The 14,850-nt window shown below is 35.4% G+C and overlaps 2 pseudogenes; both read left to right on the forward strand.

Annotated features, from left to right (window-relative positions):
* The first annotated feature begins 1,163 nt into the window (after positions 1-1,163).
* Positions 1,164-2,119, forward strand: LOC126068052 (olfactory receptor 6C3-like; annotated as a pseudogene).
* A 3,445-nt stretch (positions 2,120-5,564) lies between these two features.
* Positions 5,565-9,539, forward strand: LOC126068053 (olfactory receptor 6C70-like; annotated as a pseudogene).
* The last annotated feature ends 5,311 nt before the right edge of the window (positions 9,540-14,850 follow it).

A 14,850-nucleotide genomic window follows, 5' to 3' on the forward strand; every position in this document is an offset into this window, starting at 1 on the left:
AAAAACACCAATAAAAATCGCTGAGCTTACATTTTAGCAATTTCTGTTTTCTCTATAGTAAATCCTAAAATATCGACTCACTGGGTGTGTGTGTGTGTGTATATATATATATATATTTTTTATATAGATAGATCCTGTAATCAGTCTTCTAAAAAGGAGACAATGAGATATTTGGCATCAAAAATTTCTTTATGAGTTCATTCTTGTCCTCTATCAGGTTTAAGACCAAACAGAATAGTAGTAAAAAAAAAAAAAAAGTCCATTTAATAATTGTTAATTTTAATAAAAAACACAAACAATGATACCACTAATCATGTTGTAGAAATATATTAACGATAGGCTCTATCTATGTGAGTATTGATTCATCTCTCTGGTTTCTGTTTTCTTTCCCATTAATGAAAACTAAACTTTACTCTTGTTTACAATCAAGGTCATTCTAGTGATGTTTATGCGATTGGAAAACACCTTTATTTGCGTTGATTGTATTTAAAATAAAGGCATTAAGAATAAAAATGGTTTCAGATACTATTAAGTTCAGGGATCGCGATTGGGTTCCAATTACCACCAAAGCCCTAGTAAACAATAAAATCTTTTTGTTTTGTTTTTGTCTTTTTTCCTTAAATTTATTGTACTTTGGATGGAGATTTACAGGACAAACTAATTTCTCATTAAACAGTACACACATTGTTCTATGACACTGGTTAAGAACCCTACAACATTAGACAAGAAGATTTTTAAATTTTGGCACCAGGATAAATACTCAAAATTAGATTCATTCCTAAAATCATACAATCTTCAAAGCTGGAAAACAATGTTTCAGTATATAAACTATAGACATAATTCATTAATATTGGTGTGGAAGTTTATGATTCAAAGATATACTGAAAATATAGAAAATTTGACTCTATGTAGAGGTTATACACACTGACATTGATTTGGGTTTTAACATAGGTCTGTGAATACATTGTCTTTTCAAAGAGGCTCTAAGAAAATTTTCCATTTTAATAAGGGTGACAAGATATTGGAAAAGAGCTGAAAGAGAAAAAAGGGTCCATTGTTTAGTGTCATTGGGGTTATTAATACTGATATTTAAATCTTTAATGTTTGCTCATTATGTTTTTTTTTCAGCAATAGATTTTGCTTAAAGAGGAAAATACATCGGTATGAGAAATCACACAATGATTACAGAGTTTGTACTCTTGGGCATATCAGACGACCCAAAACTTCAGGCTGTGGTCTTTATCTTTTTATTTATAGCTTATGTATTAAGTGTCACAGGCAACCTGACCATCATCCTCCTCACCTTGATAGACTCTCATCTAAAGACGCCTATGTACTACTTCCTCTGGAACTTCTCCTTCTTAGAAATTACGTTCACTACTGTGTCTATCCCCAGGTTTCTGGGGGCAGTCATTACTAAAGTCAAGACCATTTCTTACAACAATTGTTTAGCTCAATTATTTTTCTTTACCTTTATGAGCGTGTCTGAATTTTTTCTTCTATCTGCCATGTCTTATGATCGTCATGTTGCCACCTGCAAGCCCCTTCATTACACCACCATCATGAAGAAGAAAATATGCACCCTGCTTGTTCTTTGCGCATGGCTGGGAGGATTCCTGACCATTTTCCCATCACTCATGCTTATGCTCCGGTTAGATTTCTGTTCTTCCAATGTCATTGACCACTTCCCTTGTGACCACTTCTCGGTCTTACAACTCTCACGCACAGATACCTGGCCTTTAGAGATGATTGGCTTTTACCTTGCTTTTGTTACTTTGCTATTCACATTGGCATTAGTGATTCTATCCTACTCGCGCATCGTTATCACCACTCTGAGAATCCCTTCTGCCAGTCACAGGAAGAAGGCTTTCTCCACTTGTTCTTCTCATATGATTGTCATTTCCATCTCTTATGGCAGCTGCATATTCATGAATGTCAAGCCTTCAGCAAAAGAAGAGCATCACTGACCAAAGGAGTAGCAATTCTCAACACTTCCATTGCCCCCATGCTCAACCCCTTCATTTACACCCTGAGGAACCAGCAAGTAAAACTCGCCTTCAAAGACTTGATCCATAAAATAGGATTTCCAGAAAATAAATGGAAGTATTTATTGGCATGAATGAATGTTATTATGAAGGTTCAATAAAGAATAAATGAAATTCTAGTCTTCTTCTAATCTTCACTATCCTAAATCCATCTCTCCTTTACCCCTAATTGCAAACTCAAATGCTTAAACTTTTTTTTTAACGCCGAAGTGTCCATGTTGTGCCTTCCTTTAAAACTTTCAGTAAATTCCATGTAATCATTGATTTATCACTCTGAACAGAAAACCAGTGACTAAAATATGTAATCCATTTGGCTAATTATCCTGAACTTTAAAAATGTTTTACATTGTAATCGCTTAAAAGAGCAGTTTTAATTAACTCTTAAATTTTCTCTGTTACTAGCACAATAAAGTAGTTTCTTCTTAGAAATTATATGAAATATGAAATTTGACACCATATTTTTGACACTATCTGCAGTGTCTGTACAATTATTTCCACTTATCGGATGGACTTGGGTATTATTTTCCTACTTAGGAGTAATTTAAAATTCATAAATACTCTGTTTCCTAGTTATGTTGAAGACGTGTTATCTCTGGCTTTTTATAATCTCCTCGTTATCTGTATTTGTTTTTGAAAATGTGTAACAAAGATGAATATTTAGGGAGCCACTATTACTATTATATAACCTGGAAGTCTGATTGATGTGTAATAAATAATAGCTGTTCTGTAGAGAATACTTACTCTGTGCATTTACTCAACTAGGTAAGTTCTATACTATATTTTATTTACTAGGTATATGGCATATTAAACATGATTATCTTCCTTTTAAAAATGTGTAAATTCATTCTCAATTTGAGTAACTTGCTTGAGGCGACTGAGCTATAGTATCTAGTGTGATAGCCTGAAGTAAAAAACAAAAGAAACAACAGAAGAAACAAAAGCTTGAGTTTGTTCTAGTTTTATACATAGTTGGAACTCTGAAACTACCCATAGACTTTGTATAGATTCCGAAGAATCTGAACAATTTTTTTTTATTATTCAAATTATCTAATTTGAGTGTAAGTATATTATTGAAGGTAGGCAGGGAAGATACTAACTCCAATTATTATTTTGGAATATAAGGTATAACATTATTCAATCAAAATAAAGTACACTCTTCATTTTGCTATTGCTGGTGAGCAGTAGTGGAGTGATCACAAAAAAAGCATAAAGTATTAGCAGCATATGGCAGCAAGAATTTGTATTAGAAGGCAGATTAAAAATAATAAGATTCATATATGTATTTATTATAACGTGGTAGATTCTTAGCTTTAAAAAATGGCATAGATTATTGAGAAGAAATCTGAATTTGGAGATAAGATATTTGGTTTCTGGTCTTCGTCGGGGGGGCAGGGGAATCAAGGGGAAAAACTTCAGACTTAACTGTTGTTGTTAGATTTTATTCCCTGTCTCGCAGGTTCTCTTTTCCAATTTCAATACTAATGTGTGTTATGTTTTATATTCCTTAGTGTTTTGTATACATTCCTCTTCTGATAATTTTGATTCCCTAAATTAATCCCCTTGAGCCAGTGGCAATTCAAATAGATAAAACGTTAAGTATGTGTGCAAGTAAAACCTATGTAGAGACCATGTCATAGAGTTTCAAAACACCTTCTGACATTTTGCCTATTTTATATTTTTGCTCCTTTCTCAATCTCTGCAATTATATATTCCTCAAGGGTAAAATGAGACTTATCTGTAATAGGGCATTATGAGATCCTATGTTAAGTGGGAAGGGGAGGGGATGGTTTCAGGAATGCTGGCTTCCCTGGATTACAACGATGGCATTTTTACTATCCTAGGCATTCTGAGTGTGTGTGAAACTATATGAATAGCAGAGGTAAGTGGGGCATATAAAAAAAAAATGAAAATTCCCTATTCTTAGCATTGATTCATTTTGTATCAACTTTTAATGAAATGAAATAGGATATATAAAAAAAACTTAGGGGTTATAATTTAAAACCAAATATATTAAAAAGAATTTTTAGAAAGTTGAGTATTATTTTATTGTATCAACTTATTTATTACCCATTAATTAAAAGCAGACAACTGCTGTCTCTATGTCTGTGTTTCTAATTGTACATAGGCTATGCAGTTTAAGGGAACAGAATTGCATTTCAGGCAGTCTGACATTACATTTAACACTTGCTAGCTATATGAATTTATTAAGTCTCATAATTTCTCCCAGCCTTAGTTTTTTCATTTAAGAATAAAGATAAAAATTTCACAGCAATTGTTACAAAGAATAAATGAGATAAATTATAAAATCTTTAGTCTTTCACTGAAATAATGCCTTTGAAAATTCACAAACATGAATATCTTTTCCAAAGTTGAGCATTTATTCCAATTAAAAACAAATTTAATTAAACCATTACTTTTAAACACCTATTTTGTATGATATAATTTATGAAGCACTTTCAGTTATGTTATTTCAATTAATTCTCAAAAACGCCCTTGACATTTCCACTTCATTTTTAAAAGAAATTCAGTAACTCACTAAAAGTCACAAATCCATGACGTGGCCTCTTTGAATTTTTAATGCACGTCTATCTGCAAAGCCCATATATTTTTTAGAATAATAAATTGACCTTATAATACCAAAAATTGAAAATTAATACTGTTTTGATACTATAAATTTATGAATAATTATTTCCTTTTCTTGTTTCCCTGGGAGGGAAGTGGTTAAGAGCTATGGCTGCTAACCAAAAGGTTGGCAGTTTGAATCCACAGCCACTCCTTGGAAGCCCTATGGGGCAGTTCTACTCTGTCCTGAAAGGTCGCTATGAGTCGGAATTGACTTGATGGCAATGGGTATCTTGTTTCTGTGTTAAATGGTCTGTTATATTATAGGTGGCAAATTAATGAACTGAAAGCGTGAGGTTACAAGTTGATATCCTCCATAAACTCTCATATGTATGAATGTTATTGTTTCTGAAGTTATTATTAAACGTGACTTTGGAATGTCTATTTACCTTTAATTTGTTTCTATACACACTGGTATAAAATCTGAGACATGAACCTGCTCATCTTTATTGAAATGAAGAAATATAAATTATTCAACTTTTTCCAGGGAAACAATAAAATTTCTATGAAAAATGGTAAAAAAAAATTTTTTTCTAATAAAACAATTCTGCCAGCAAGCCAACTCCATCCTCTGTGGAGACTTTGTTTCATTCGGGAAGAGGAAAGGTCTCAGATGAGCCCCGTGTGATTCAAAGCCAATAACGATTGAGCAGTGCCAAATGTATATTTTAGTGTAATTATGAAGCTACGTTGAATGTTGCTCACAACACTATATTAGACTCTTTTCCTTTTTCTAATGTATTAGCTTAAACACTAAACAAATCTTTAAATTCAGTAACGTAAAAAGAAACAGGGTGACATGGTCAGTAAAGCAAATTGCTTTGGAGATTCGCTCTGTCCTTGTTTTTCTAATGGCCTTTAATGAGACTTAACTAAAGAAGAGAGAACTGAGTGAACATGGAGGAAGATGAAAAAAAGTAGGCTTTCAAAGTCATTAAGTCACCAACTGGCATTCCCTCCCAGTGTAACATAAAGCACTAAAAAGAAAAAAAAAAAAAAAAAGAAACACCAGAAAAGAAGTGGAACCAGTCAAAAGTTCATCTTAGTTTGTCACAGGTATATTCTTCGATCTTCAAATCTAACTTGACCTTTAAAATAAAGTTCCTTTCTTATTTTGTGCATTAAAGAAATTGTCTTCAGTATTCAAAGGGAGATTGTTAGTACCTACTTGATGGTAGGGATTTTGGAAGAGCAGAATCTAGGAGTGCTTTGAGAACGAAGGCCCTGAAAATCCTTTCCAGTCATTTTACTTAACCAGTGTTAGAGATTACTGTTAATTTGCATTTTGAATGATTCACAGAGTCTGTCTCAGGGGTCCTTTGAAGGTAATTAAGAGTCCATTTTGAAGACATGGGTGGAAAGAAATGTAAAGCTTGGTAACATGACCCATGTTCAGCCAGGGAAAAATAGGGATCTGCACTCAGCAATACAAAGCTGAAATGTCGAGTTAAATTTTGAAGATGTCCTTCACTACCCTGAGTACATCCTTGGGATGACTTAAGACTCTACAAATCATATGACCTTGTGGGATATTGAAGTTTATTTCTCTCTAAGGATTATGAATGGTGAAGATTTTTATCAGCTTATTTGATGTTGGTAAATAAATATAATTCATTGGATTTCCATAAACATTTTTGCATAAAAGTTTGAGGTACTGCCACTAATCTTATGGTATTGGATTATGTCCTCCTAGAGTTTCTTTTTGCTAGGTTTTTTTTTTTTTTTCTTGTAGTCCTTGCAGACTGGGTATACAAGTGTTAATTCTTTGTGATGCTCAAGTAAACTATCTCTTCATACATTTCTTCACAGCTCTTTGTACACTTCTTCAGAGCTTTAATCAATCTCCAGAATGAGTAACTCATGGTACCATTATTCAGAAAAATGCTAAAATTAAGAGGAAAAACAGATACTTTTTTTTTAAAGTTGTGTACATTTAAAAACACTGTGCAATGATGTGTTACTCACTGTATAATAATACTAATTATAAAACAGTAGTAATAATAACCCTTGGTCCCCAAAACCAGTAAGCTTTTGGAGGAAATTCAATCTTGAGATGGAAATAAAATCTTTTCTATTTGATGAGGATGCCCTTTGAGACTTTAAGTCGTTATGAAAAACTAGTGATTTAATGAACAGTGACCTCTGAAAAGGAAGAATAATGTCACTGAACTAACAGAGTGAATTGAGAGGATGGATTATAATTTAAAGGGAAGTAATTAAAAAAATGTTTTATGAAGTTTGTTTATAAATTTTTTATATCAGTATTTTCTTTCCTTTACATATCGTTTGTTTGCGATTTATTCAATAGAGAGAGTTTGGGCAAAACATTATTGGTAAAGGGGAAAATAATTTATCTTGCAAAACATAGACACGAATTTAAGAAAAGTCCAAGCTATAATATAGCATAAAATAGAGAACTGCACATGATGGCAATGTCTGGTTCAACAACAAACTTAGCTTCTGTTTGTTTGTTTGTTTATTCGACAAGTGTTTATTTTAAACCTACTATATACTAAGCAGAAAACCCTGGTGGCATAGTGCTTAAGAGGTGTAGCTGCTAACCAAAAGGTCAGTAGTTCGAATCCACCAGGCACTCCTTGGAAACCAGATGGTTGCGATTATTTTGATGATTAGACACTGTCCTAACTCTCAAGAATGCACATAGTAGTGGGGAAATTCACAGATTTCAGCACGGTGCAGATCCATAAGTAGATTTTAGTGAATGAGCAGCTTTAAGCCCAATATCTAATTCCTAATAGATTCCAACTTTGGCTATGCTTCTGTTCTATTGAGATAACATTTTTATTTTATTCGCTCTGTTTTTATTACTGGAAATTGCAGACTATAGTGCATGAAAACCTACTATTACAAGCATAAAACACAATTAGAATACACTTTTCCCATCAAGATTGTCACAGCCTTCCTACACTAATACTTCCCAGGAATAACAGTTACCGGGTAGGTGTACGAGTGATTCCTGGAGACATGAAGGTGTGGAAAATGTGATAAGAAAACAAGGATTTTTCACCCCTGTGGAGCTGCATGTGAGTATTAAGTACAGATTCTAGGTACCCATAACTGGGCAGGGAATGTGAAGAGATGCAATGTTTTTTCTATATTCTTCTTTTATTCTTGTGGTCTTGGCAGAGCATCTAAGTCATGAACAGGTTTTTTCTTTTTTTTAGATGTAGCATAAAAACCAAAAACAAAGCTATTGCCTTCGAGTTGATTCGGACTCATAGTGGCCCTACAGCAAAGAGTAGAGCTGCCTTATAGGTTTTCCAGTGAGCAGCTACTAGATTTGAACTGCTGACCTTTTTGTTAGCATCTGAGCTTTTAACCACTGTGCAACCAGGGCCCCAATGTAACTGTATCTGATTAATAATCAGTTTATTTTTTCCCCTGGAATCAGCCAGTGCTTATTTTCTTGTGGTATTACACTGCCTTTGTGCCATTTCTGCCTTCATAAAGTACTACATTGTACAGTTGTAGGAGGCTACAGATGAAGTCTTAAAAAATCACTTTAATGCAAAATCTTAGCTTCAGAATTAATTGTAGGTCTTAATTTATCAAAGTTTTATTTTGATAAGCTTAATAGCTTAAAAATGAATGAATTACCTTTGAATCCTGAACCCAGCATTTTATTTATGCTCTAGCTAAATTTGGAATTATATACAATTGACTGGAAGTTTGTAAGAGAGAAAAAAATCATCTCTCACTGGTTTTGTAGGTCAATGTCCAAAACTGACTTCACTTCTGTAGGTCATTTAAACTCTTAGTTTCTGTTCCACAGGTTTGGATCATATATTCAACTTCCATGGAATATTACATCATAAACGGCCATGTTTATGAATATGTGCCTTTTTATATATCTTTTTTCTGGAGATATACCTACTCATATAATTTCTGATTTTTGTACCTTTTTATTTCTAGAATTTGATTGAACTCATAAAAGAGAATTGAAGAATCATACAAAGAACATAGAGTTTATTCTACTGGGACTGACAGATAATTCCCAGTTACAGATTGTTATTTTCTTGTTTCTGCTTCTCAGTTACGTGTTGAGCATGATAGGAAACGTAACCATCGTTGCCCTCACTCTGCTGGATTCCCATCTCAAGACCCCAATGTATTTCTTCCTTTGTCATTTCTCTTTCCTGGAAATCTCATTCACAACTGCTTGCATCCCCAGATTCCTAAGCACAACTGTAGCCAGGGAAAAGACCATTTCCTATAATGGTTGTATGTCTCAGTTGTTTTTTTAATATCTTTTTGGGGGTTACAGAGTTTTTCCTTATGGCTGCTATGTCCTATGACTGCCACGTTGCCATCTGCAAACTCTTGCATTATACATCCATCATGAGCAGCAGATATTGTCGCCAGCTTCAACTCTTGGGTAACCTCATTCTTGATCATTTTCCCTCCACTGATTTTCTGTCTTAACTTGGATTTTTGTGCTTCCAATATCATTGACCATTTCATTTGTGACATTTTTCCTGTCTTGCAACTTTCTTGCTCAGACACACATTTACTAGAATTGATTGCTTTTTTAATAGCTCTGATGACAATCATTGTCACATTGTTATTAGTAATCATTTCTTACTCCTATATCATCAAGACAATTCTAAAATTCCCTTCAACTCAACAAAAGAAAAAAGGCTTTTCTACCTGCTCTTCTCACATGATTGTTGTCTCCATCACTTATGGCAGTTGTATATTCATGTACATAAAGCCATCAGCCAATGAAAGAGTTAATTTAAGCAAAGGAGTAGCTGTGCTCAATACTTCACTTGCCCCATTGTTGAACCCAGTCATTTAAAACCAGCTTTCAGGGCCGTATTCAAAAAGATATTTTCTGCTTCAGACAAATAAGGCTATCTACTGAAAAAATTAACATGACAACATTAATGAAACATTGAAAAAAAATTGATACTTCTAGTTTATGAGATATTTATTATTTAAGGCTTTGGATTATTTAAGCTTACCTAATCGTACTTTTTTAATCGTATAACTATTAGCACCACTACTACTAATCGTATAAACTTTTTTCCATTCTATGTGTCACAACTTTAACTTTCTCTTTTTCATTATGAAATCTTGCCTTTATAGGAAATATAAAATTGAACTATTTTAATATCAAATGAATGAGAGGTTTGATTTATTATGGAATATAAATCCTTGGAGAGTATGAACCTGTTTAATAAAGAATGAGTCTGTTTTATTTAGAAACCATGTTCTTGGAAACTGTTAATAAATTTAATTTTTTTTTATCATAAACTGTGTTTAAAACGTAGCAAGAGAGCATAATCTTCAAAAGAATAATGTAGAGAGTTATCTTGTTTTTTTTTTTTTAAGAAATGTCAACTGTCAACAAGAAAGCATAACTTCTTTGAAATGAACCATAAATTTCCTTTGTGTGATATTTAGTATTTAGAGCGGGCATATTTTCAAAGTTGCAGAAAAAATAAAATATGATTTAAAATACAAGTAACTTATTCAACACACAATATTTTCAAGAACACATGAAGCAAGTTTAATCTCTTTGAACATGCTAATGAATATATCAAATAAATAAGAATATATGATGAGTTTTATGACTTATACTATAATGATAGGTTTTTAATTTTGTACAAGAATACCAAAGTCTTAAGCTTTTAATGACTTGTTTAAAGATAAAATTATGTTTCATTTCTTCCAAAATATGTGTATGAAATTATCTGTTTTTTTAAATCTAAAGTGTCAGTTCTTAAAAAAAAAAAACATAAATTCCATAAATTTATAATTATCTTATTGAACGTGCAGTATACAATTTTTTTTTTTTTTTTAGTTTGGTACTGATTAAGCCAGTAGCACAAGATTCTTCTCAAGTTGTATCAGTTGGCTATGCCAACAGTTACCATATATTTCTCGAGTTAATGTTCCTGAAAATATTTACCTATTAAACTTAATTGCCAATGGGAAAAGTAAACATGAATAAAAAACCAAACCAAACCTGTTGCCATCGAGTTGATTTCAACTCATAGCGACCCTATAGGACAGGGCAGAACTGCCCCACAGAGTTTCCAAGGAGCGCCTGGTGGATTTGAACCACCAACCTTTTTGTTACTAGCCATAGCACTTAACCACTCTCCTACAGGGTTTCAAACATGAATAGATCAATGAAAATCTATTATTAGGCTATTGGTGGACTCTCTGGTCTTCAGGATAAATTATAAGTTGAAGGCTTTCAGGAAAGGTCACGCAAAGTTAAAAAGATAGATGCAAATTTTGCCTAGAATAACTTGAGGAGATAAACTTGTAGGGTAATGTGCTGGAGAAACTCTCCTTGCTGTTTCATTATCTATACAGCCTCATTGAATAAGAAATAAAGCAGCATGTTCTGTCCTTCACCTTCACTTCTGTGGCAGAGCTGTTTTTCTAAATGATAGCACCACATTACTTCCTGTCTAACATGCTCTTAAAAGTGACTTTGACAGTTCTCTGAAGGAGAGCTGGGGTCTAAGTTTCTTCTCCCTAAATTTGGGCAGAAACTGGTAAAAACTCTAATCAGTACAGTATCATAGAAGGCATGCCACGAGACTTCAAGCCTAGGCCATAAAAAAGGCTATAACTCCTTTCTAGACCCCTCTATTTGGAGATTTTTACACTTGGAAGCCAGCCGCCATGTTGTGAAAAAGCCCAAATAGCCCTATGGAGAGACCACACGGAGAGTCCCATACAGGAAGAAAGCTAGCCCTCAAACTTACAACCAACATCAACCACCAGATGTGTGAGTGAAAGTATCTTCGGATAACCCAATCCCCTAGTGTTTAAATCTTCATGTGACACTCCAGACATCCTTAAGTAGAGGCAAGCCTTGCTGAACTCTGAATAAATTCCTGACAACAGAATCTCTGAGCCCAGTAAATGGTTGATTTAAGCCACAAAGTATTGAGGTAACTTTTAATGCAGCCCTATTAATCAGCATACTACCAGAATATGATGAGGAACCGATGGTACTGAAGGAAAAAGTCTAAACTACACCAAAGACATTGGCAAAAAACAAGTCTCCAAGAATTTACTAGAGAGCAATTGAGATGTTTCAAAAAAAGGGTGCAGCACTGAAAGCAATCACTCATCTATGCTAAGAAATTTGAAGACAGCTACCTGGCAAACCAACTGGAAGAGATCCACATTTATGCCTATTCCCAAGGAACATGATCCAACCAAATATGAAAATTATTGCACAATATCATTAATATCACACAGAAGTAAAATTTGCTGAAGATCATTCAAAAGTGGCTGCAGCAGTGTATCCACAGGGAACTGCCAGAAATTCAAGCCAGATCAGAAAAGGACGTGGAACCAGGGATATCATTGCTGATGTCAGGTGGATGCTGACTGAAAGCAGAGAATACCAGAAAGATGTTTACCTGTGTTTCATTGACTATGCAAAGGCACGCGACTGTGTGGATAATAACAAATTATGGATAACATTGCAAAGAATGGGAATTCCAGAACACCTCATTGTGCTCATGAGGAACCTGTACATACATCAAGAGGCACTCTTTCGAACAGAACAAGGGGATACTGCGTGGTTTAAAGTCAGGAAAGGAGTGCGTCAGAGTTGTTTCACCATGCTTATTCAATCTCTTTGCTGAGCAAATAATCTGAGAAGCTGGACTATATGAAGAAGAACGGGGCATCAGGATTGGAGGAAGACTCATTAAAACCTGCATTATGGCAAATGACATAACCTTGCTTGCTGAAAGCGAAGAGGACTTGAAGCACTTACTGATGGAGATCAAAGACCACAGCCTTCAGTGTGGATTACACGTCAACATAAAGAAAACAAAAATCCTCACAACTGGATCAATAAGCAACACCATGATAAACACAAAAAAGATTGAAGTTGTCAAGAATTTCATTTTGCTTGGATCCACAATCAAACCCCATGGAACCAGCAGTCAGGAAATCAAAAGTCTCATTGCATTGGGCAAATGTGCTGCAAAAAAACTCTTTAAAGTGTTGAAAAGCAAAGGTGTCACCTTGAAGACTAAGGTGTGCATGGTGTTTTCAGTTGTCTCATATGCATGTGAAAGCTGGACAAAATAAAGAAGATCAAAGGATTGATGGTGTCGGTGAAGAGTATTGAATATATCATGGACTGCCAAAAGAACAAGCAAATCTGTCTTGGAATAGGCAAAGGCATAATGTTCTTAGGAGTAAGGATGGTGAGTGAGACTGTGTCTGACGTACTTTAGACGTGTTATCAGGAGAGATCAGTTCCTGGAGAAGGACATCATGCTTGACAGAGTAGAGGGTCAGCAAAAAAGAGGAAGACCCTAAATGAGATGGATTGACACAGTGACCGCAACAATGGGTTCAAGTATAATAATGCTTGTGAGGACGGCGCAGACTGGGCAATATTTAGCTCTGTTATATATAGGGTCACTATGAGTCAGAACTGACTTAACGGAGCCTAACAATAGTGTTAATCAGAATAACAGCCAACACTTACCACCTGGCATTTCTCTTTATCTGTTCTGTAGCATCTGCATGTCTGATTATTTTTTAAATGGAATTATACTGGAATATATTGTTATTAGCTGCTGTTGACTGGGCTCCTACTGATGAAGACCTTATGCATAACATAAAAATGTTGCCTGATCCTATACCACCTTCGTGATTGTTGGCATGTTTGAGTCTGTTGCTGTACCTATTGTGTCAATCCATTGAATTGAGGGTTCCCCTCATTTTAAATGACCCTCTACTTTACCAGCCATGATGTCCTTTTCTAGTGATTAGTATTTCCTGATTATGTCCAAAGTAAAAAAGCCAATATCTCTCCATCCTCACTTCCTTAGAAGTGAACATTCTAATTGTATTTCTTCTAAAACTCATTTGTTTTTTTTTTTTGGCAGTTCATGGTATATTCAGTATTCTTTGCAAATACCACAATTTGAATGTATTAATTTTTCTTCGGTCTTCCTTTTTGATTTCCGGCTCTCACATGCATATGTGGCAACTGAAAAGACCGTGAGTTTGGTCAGAGGCACCTTAGTTATCAAAGTGACATCATTGCCTTTTAAAACTTTAAAGAGGTCTTTTGCAGCAGATATTCCCAATGCAATTCACCAATTTATTTATTTCTTGGTCACAGATTCCGTGGACATTGATTGTTGACACAAGCAGAATGAAATTGTTGACAACTTCATTTTCTTCTTCATGTATCATCGTGATGTTTATATAGGTGCTTTCAATTGACATTTTTTTCTTCTTTATAGACACCAAAAGTAATCCATAACTCAGTGTATAAACCTTCAGGTGAAATACTAATTTCAACGGATAATGGGGACGTAGCTTACATTAAACAACATTGAATTGAGCACATAATATTTGTGCATTTCAGCAAATATAAACTTTATTTAAAAAAAAAAGAGAGAGAGGAGGAGGGCCAAGATGGCTGACTAGGTAGACGCTACCTCGGATCCCTCTTGCAACAAAGGCTCGGAAAAACAAGTGAATCGATCACATACATGACAATCTATGAGCCCTGACCAACAAACACAGATTTAAAGAGTTGACCTGAGTGACAGAGACCAAGAACGAACAACTACAGGGAAGCAGCAACTGTTTTCGGAGCCTGGAGCCAGTGTCCCAGTCAGGAAACCTTGGCGCCGGGCTTTGGACGGGGCACAGGGGAGTTGAGCACGGCATCCTGTGACGGTGCAAACGTGGGGCACAGCCCCAGCCCCCTGAACTGACCTCGGGGGAAGCCCTGCCAGTGCACACAGGCGGCGCAGTGACGCGGCTGATGGGAGGAGACGTCACTGGGAGGCAGCGACTGCTTTTGGAGCCGGGAGTGCAGCGTCCCAGCTGGGGAACCTTGACGCTGGACTTTGGACTGGCAGCAGAGGAACTGACCGCGGCTTCTGGGAGAGCAAGCACGGGACACGGGCCTGACCCTCGGGGGCAATCTCTACCCAGCCAGCACACACAGACGACGCGCCCCTCGGGAATCTCAGATAAAACAGTCATCCCAAGCAAGGTAAGTAACTTTGTCTATATTCCGGGGTGCTACTCTCTCCTGTTTTTCTGAACCCTCCCCTACCGTTCCCAGGCAGCTTCATTAACATTGGAATTTCCTGAGCCAGAGGGAGAACTGCTCCGCGGTTTTTCTTTTCCGTTTTTTGTTTTCTTG

Source organism: Elephas maximus, chromosome 26 (genome assembly GCF_024166365.1).
Source record: "Elephas maximus indicus isolate mEleMax1 chromosome 26, mEleMax1 primary haplotype, whole genome shotgun sequence".
In the NCBI taxonomy this organism is placed as follows: Eukaryota; Metazoa; Chordata; class Mammalia; order Proboscidea; family Elephantidae; genus Elephas; species Elephas maximus.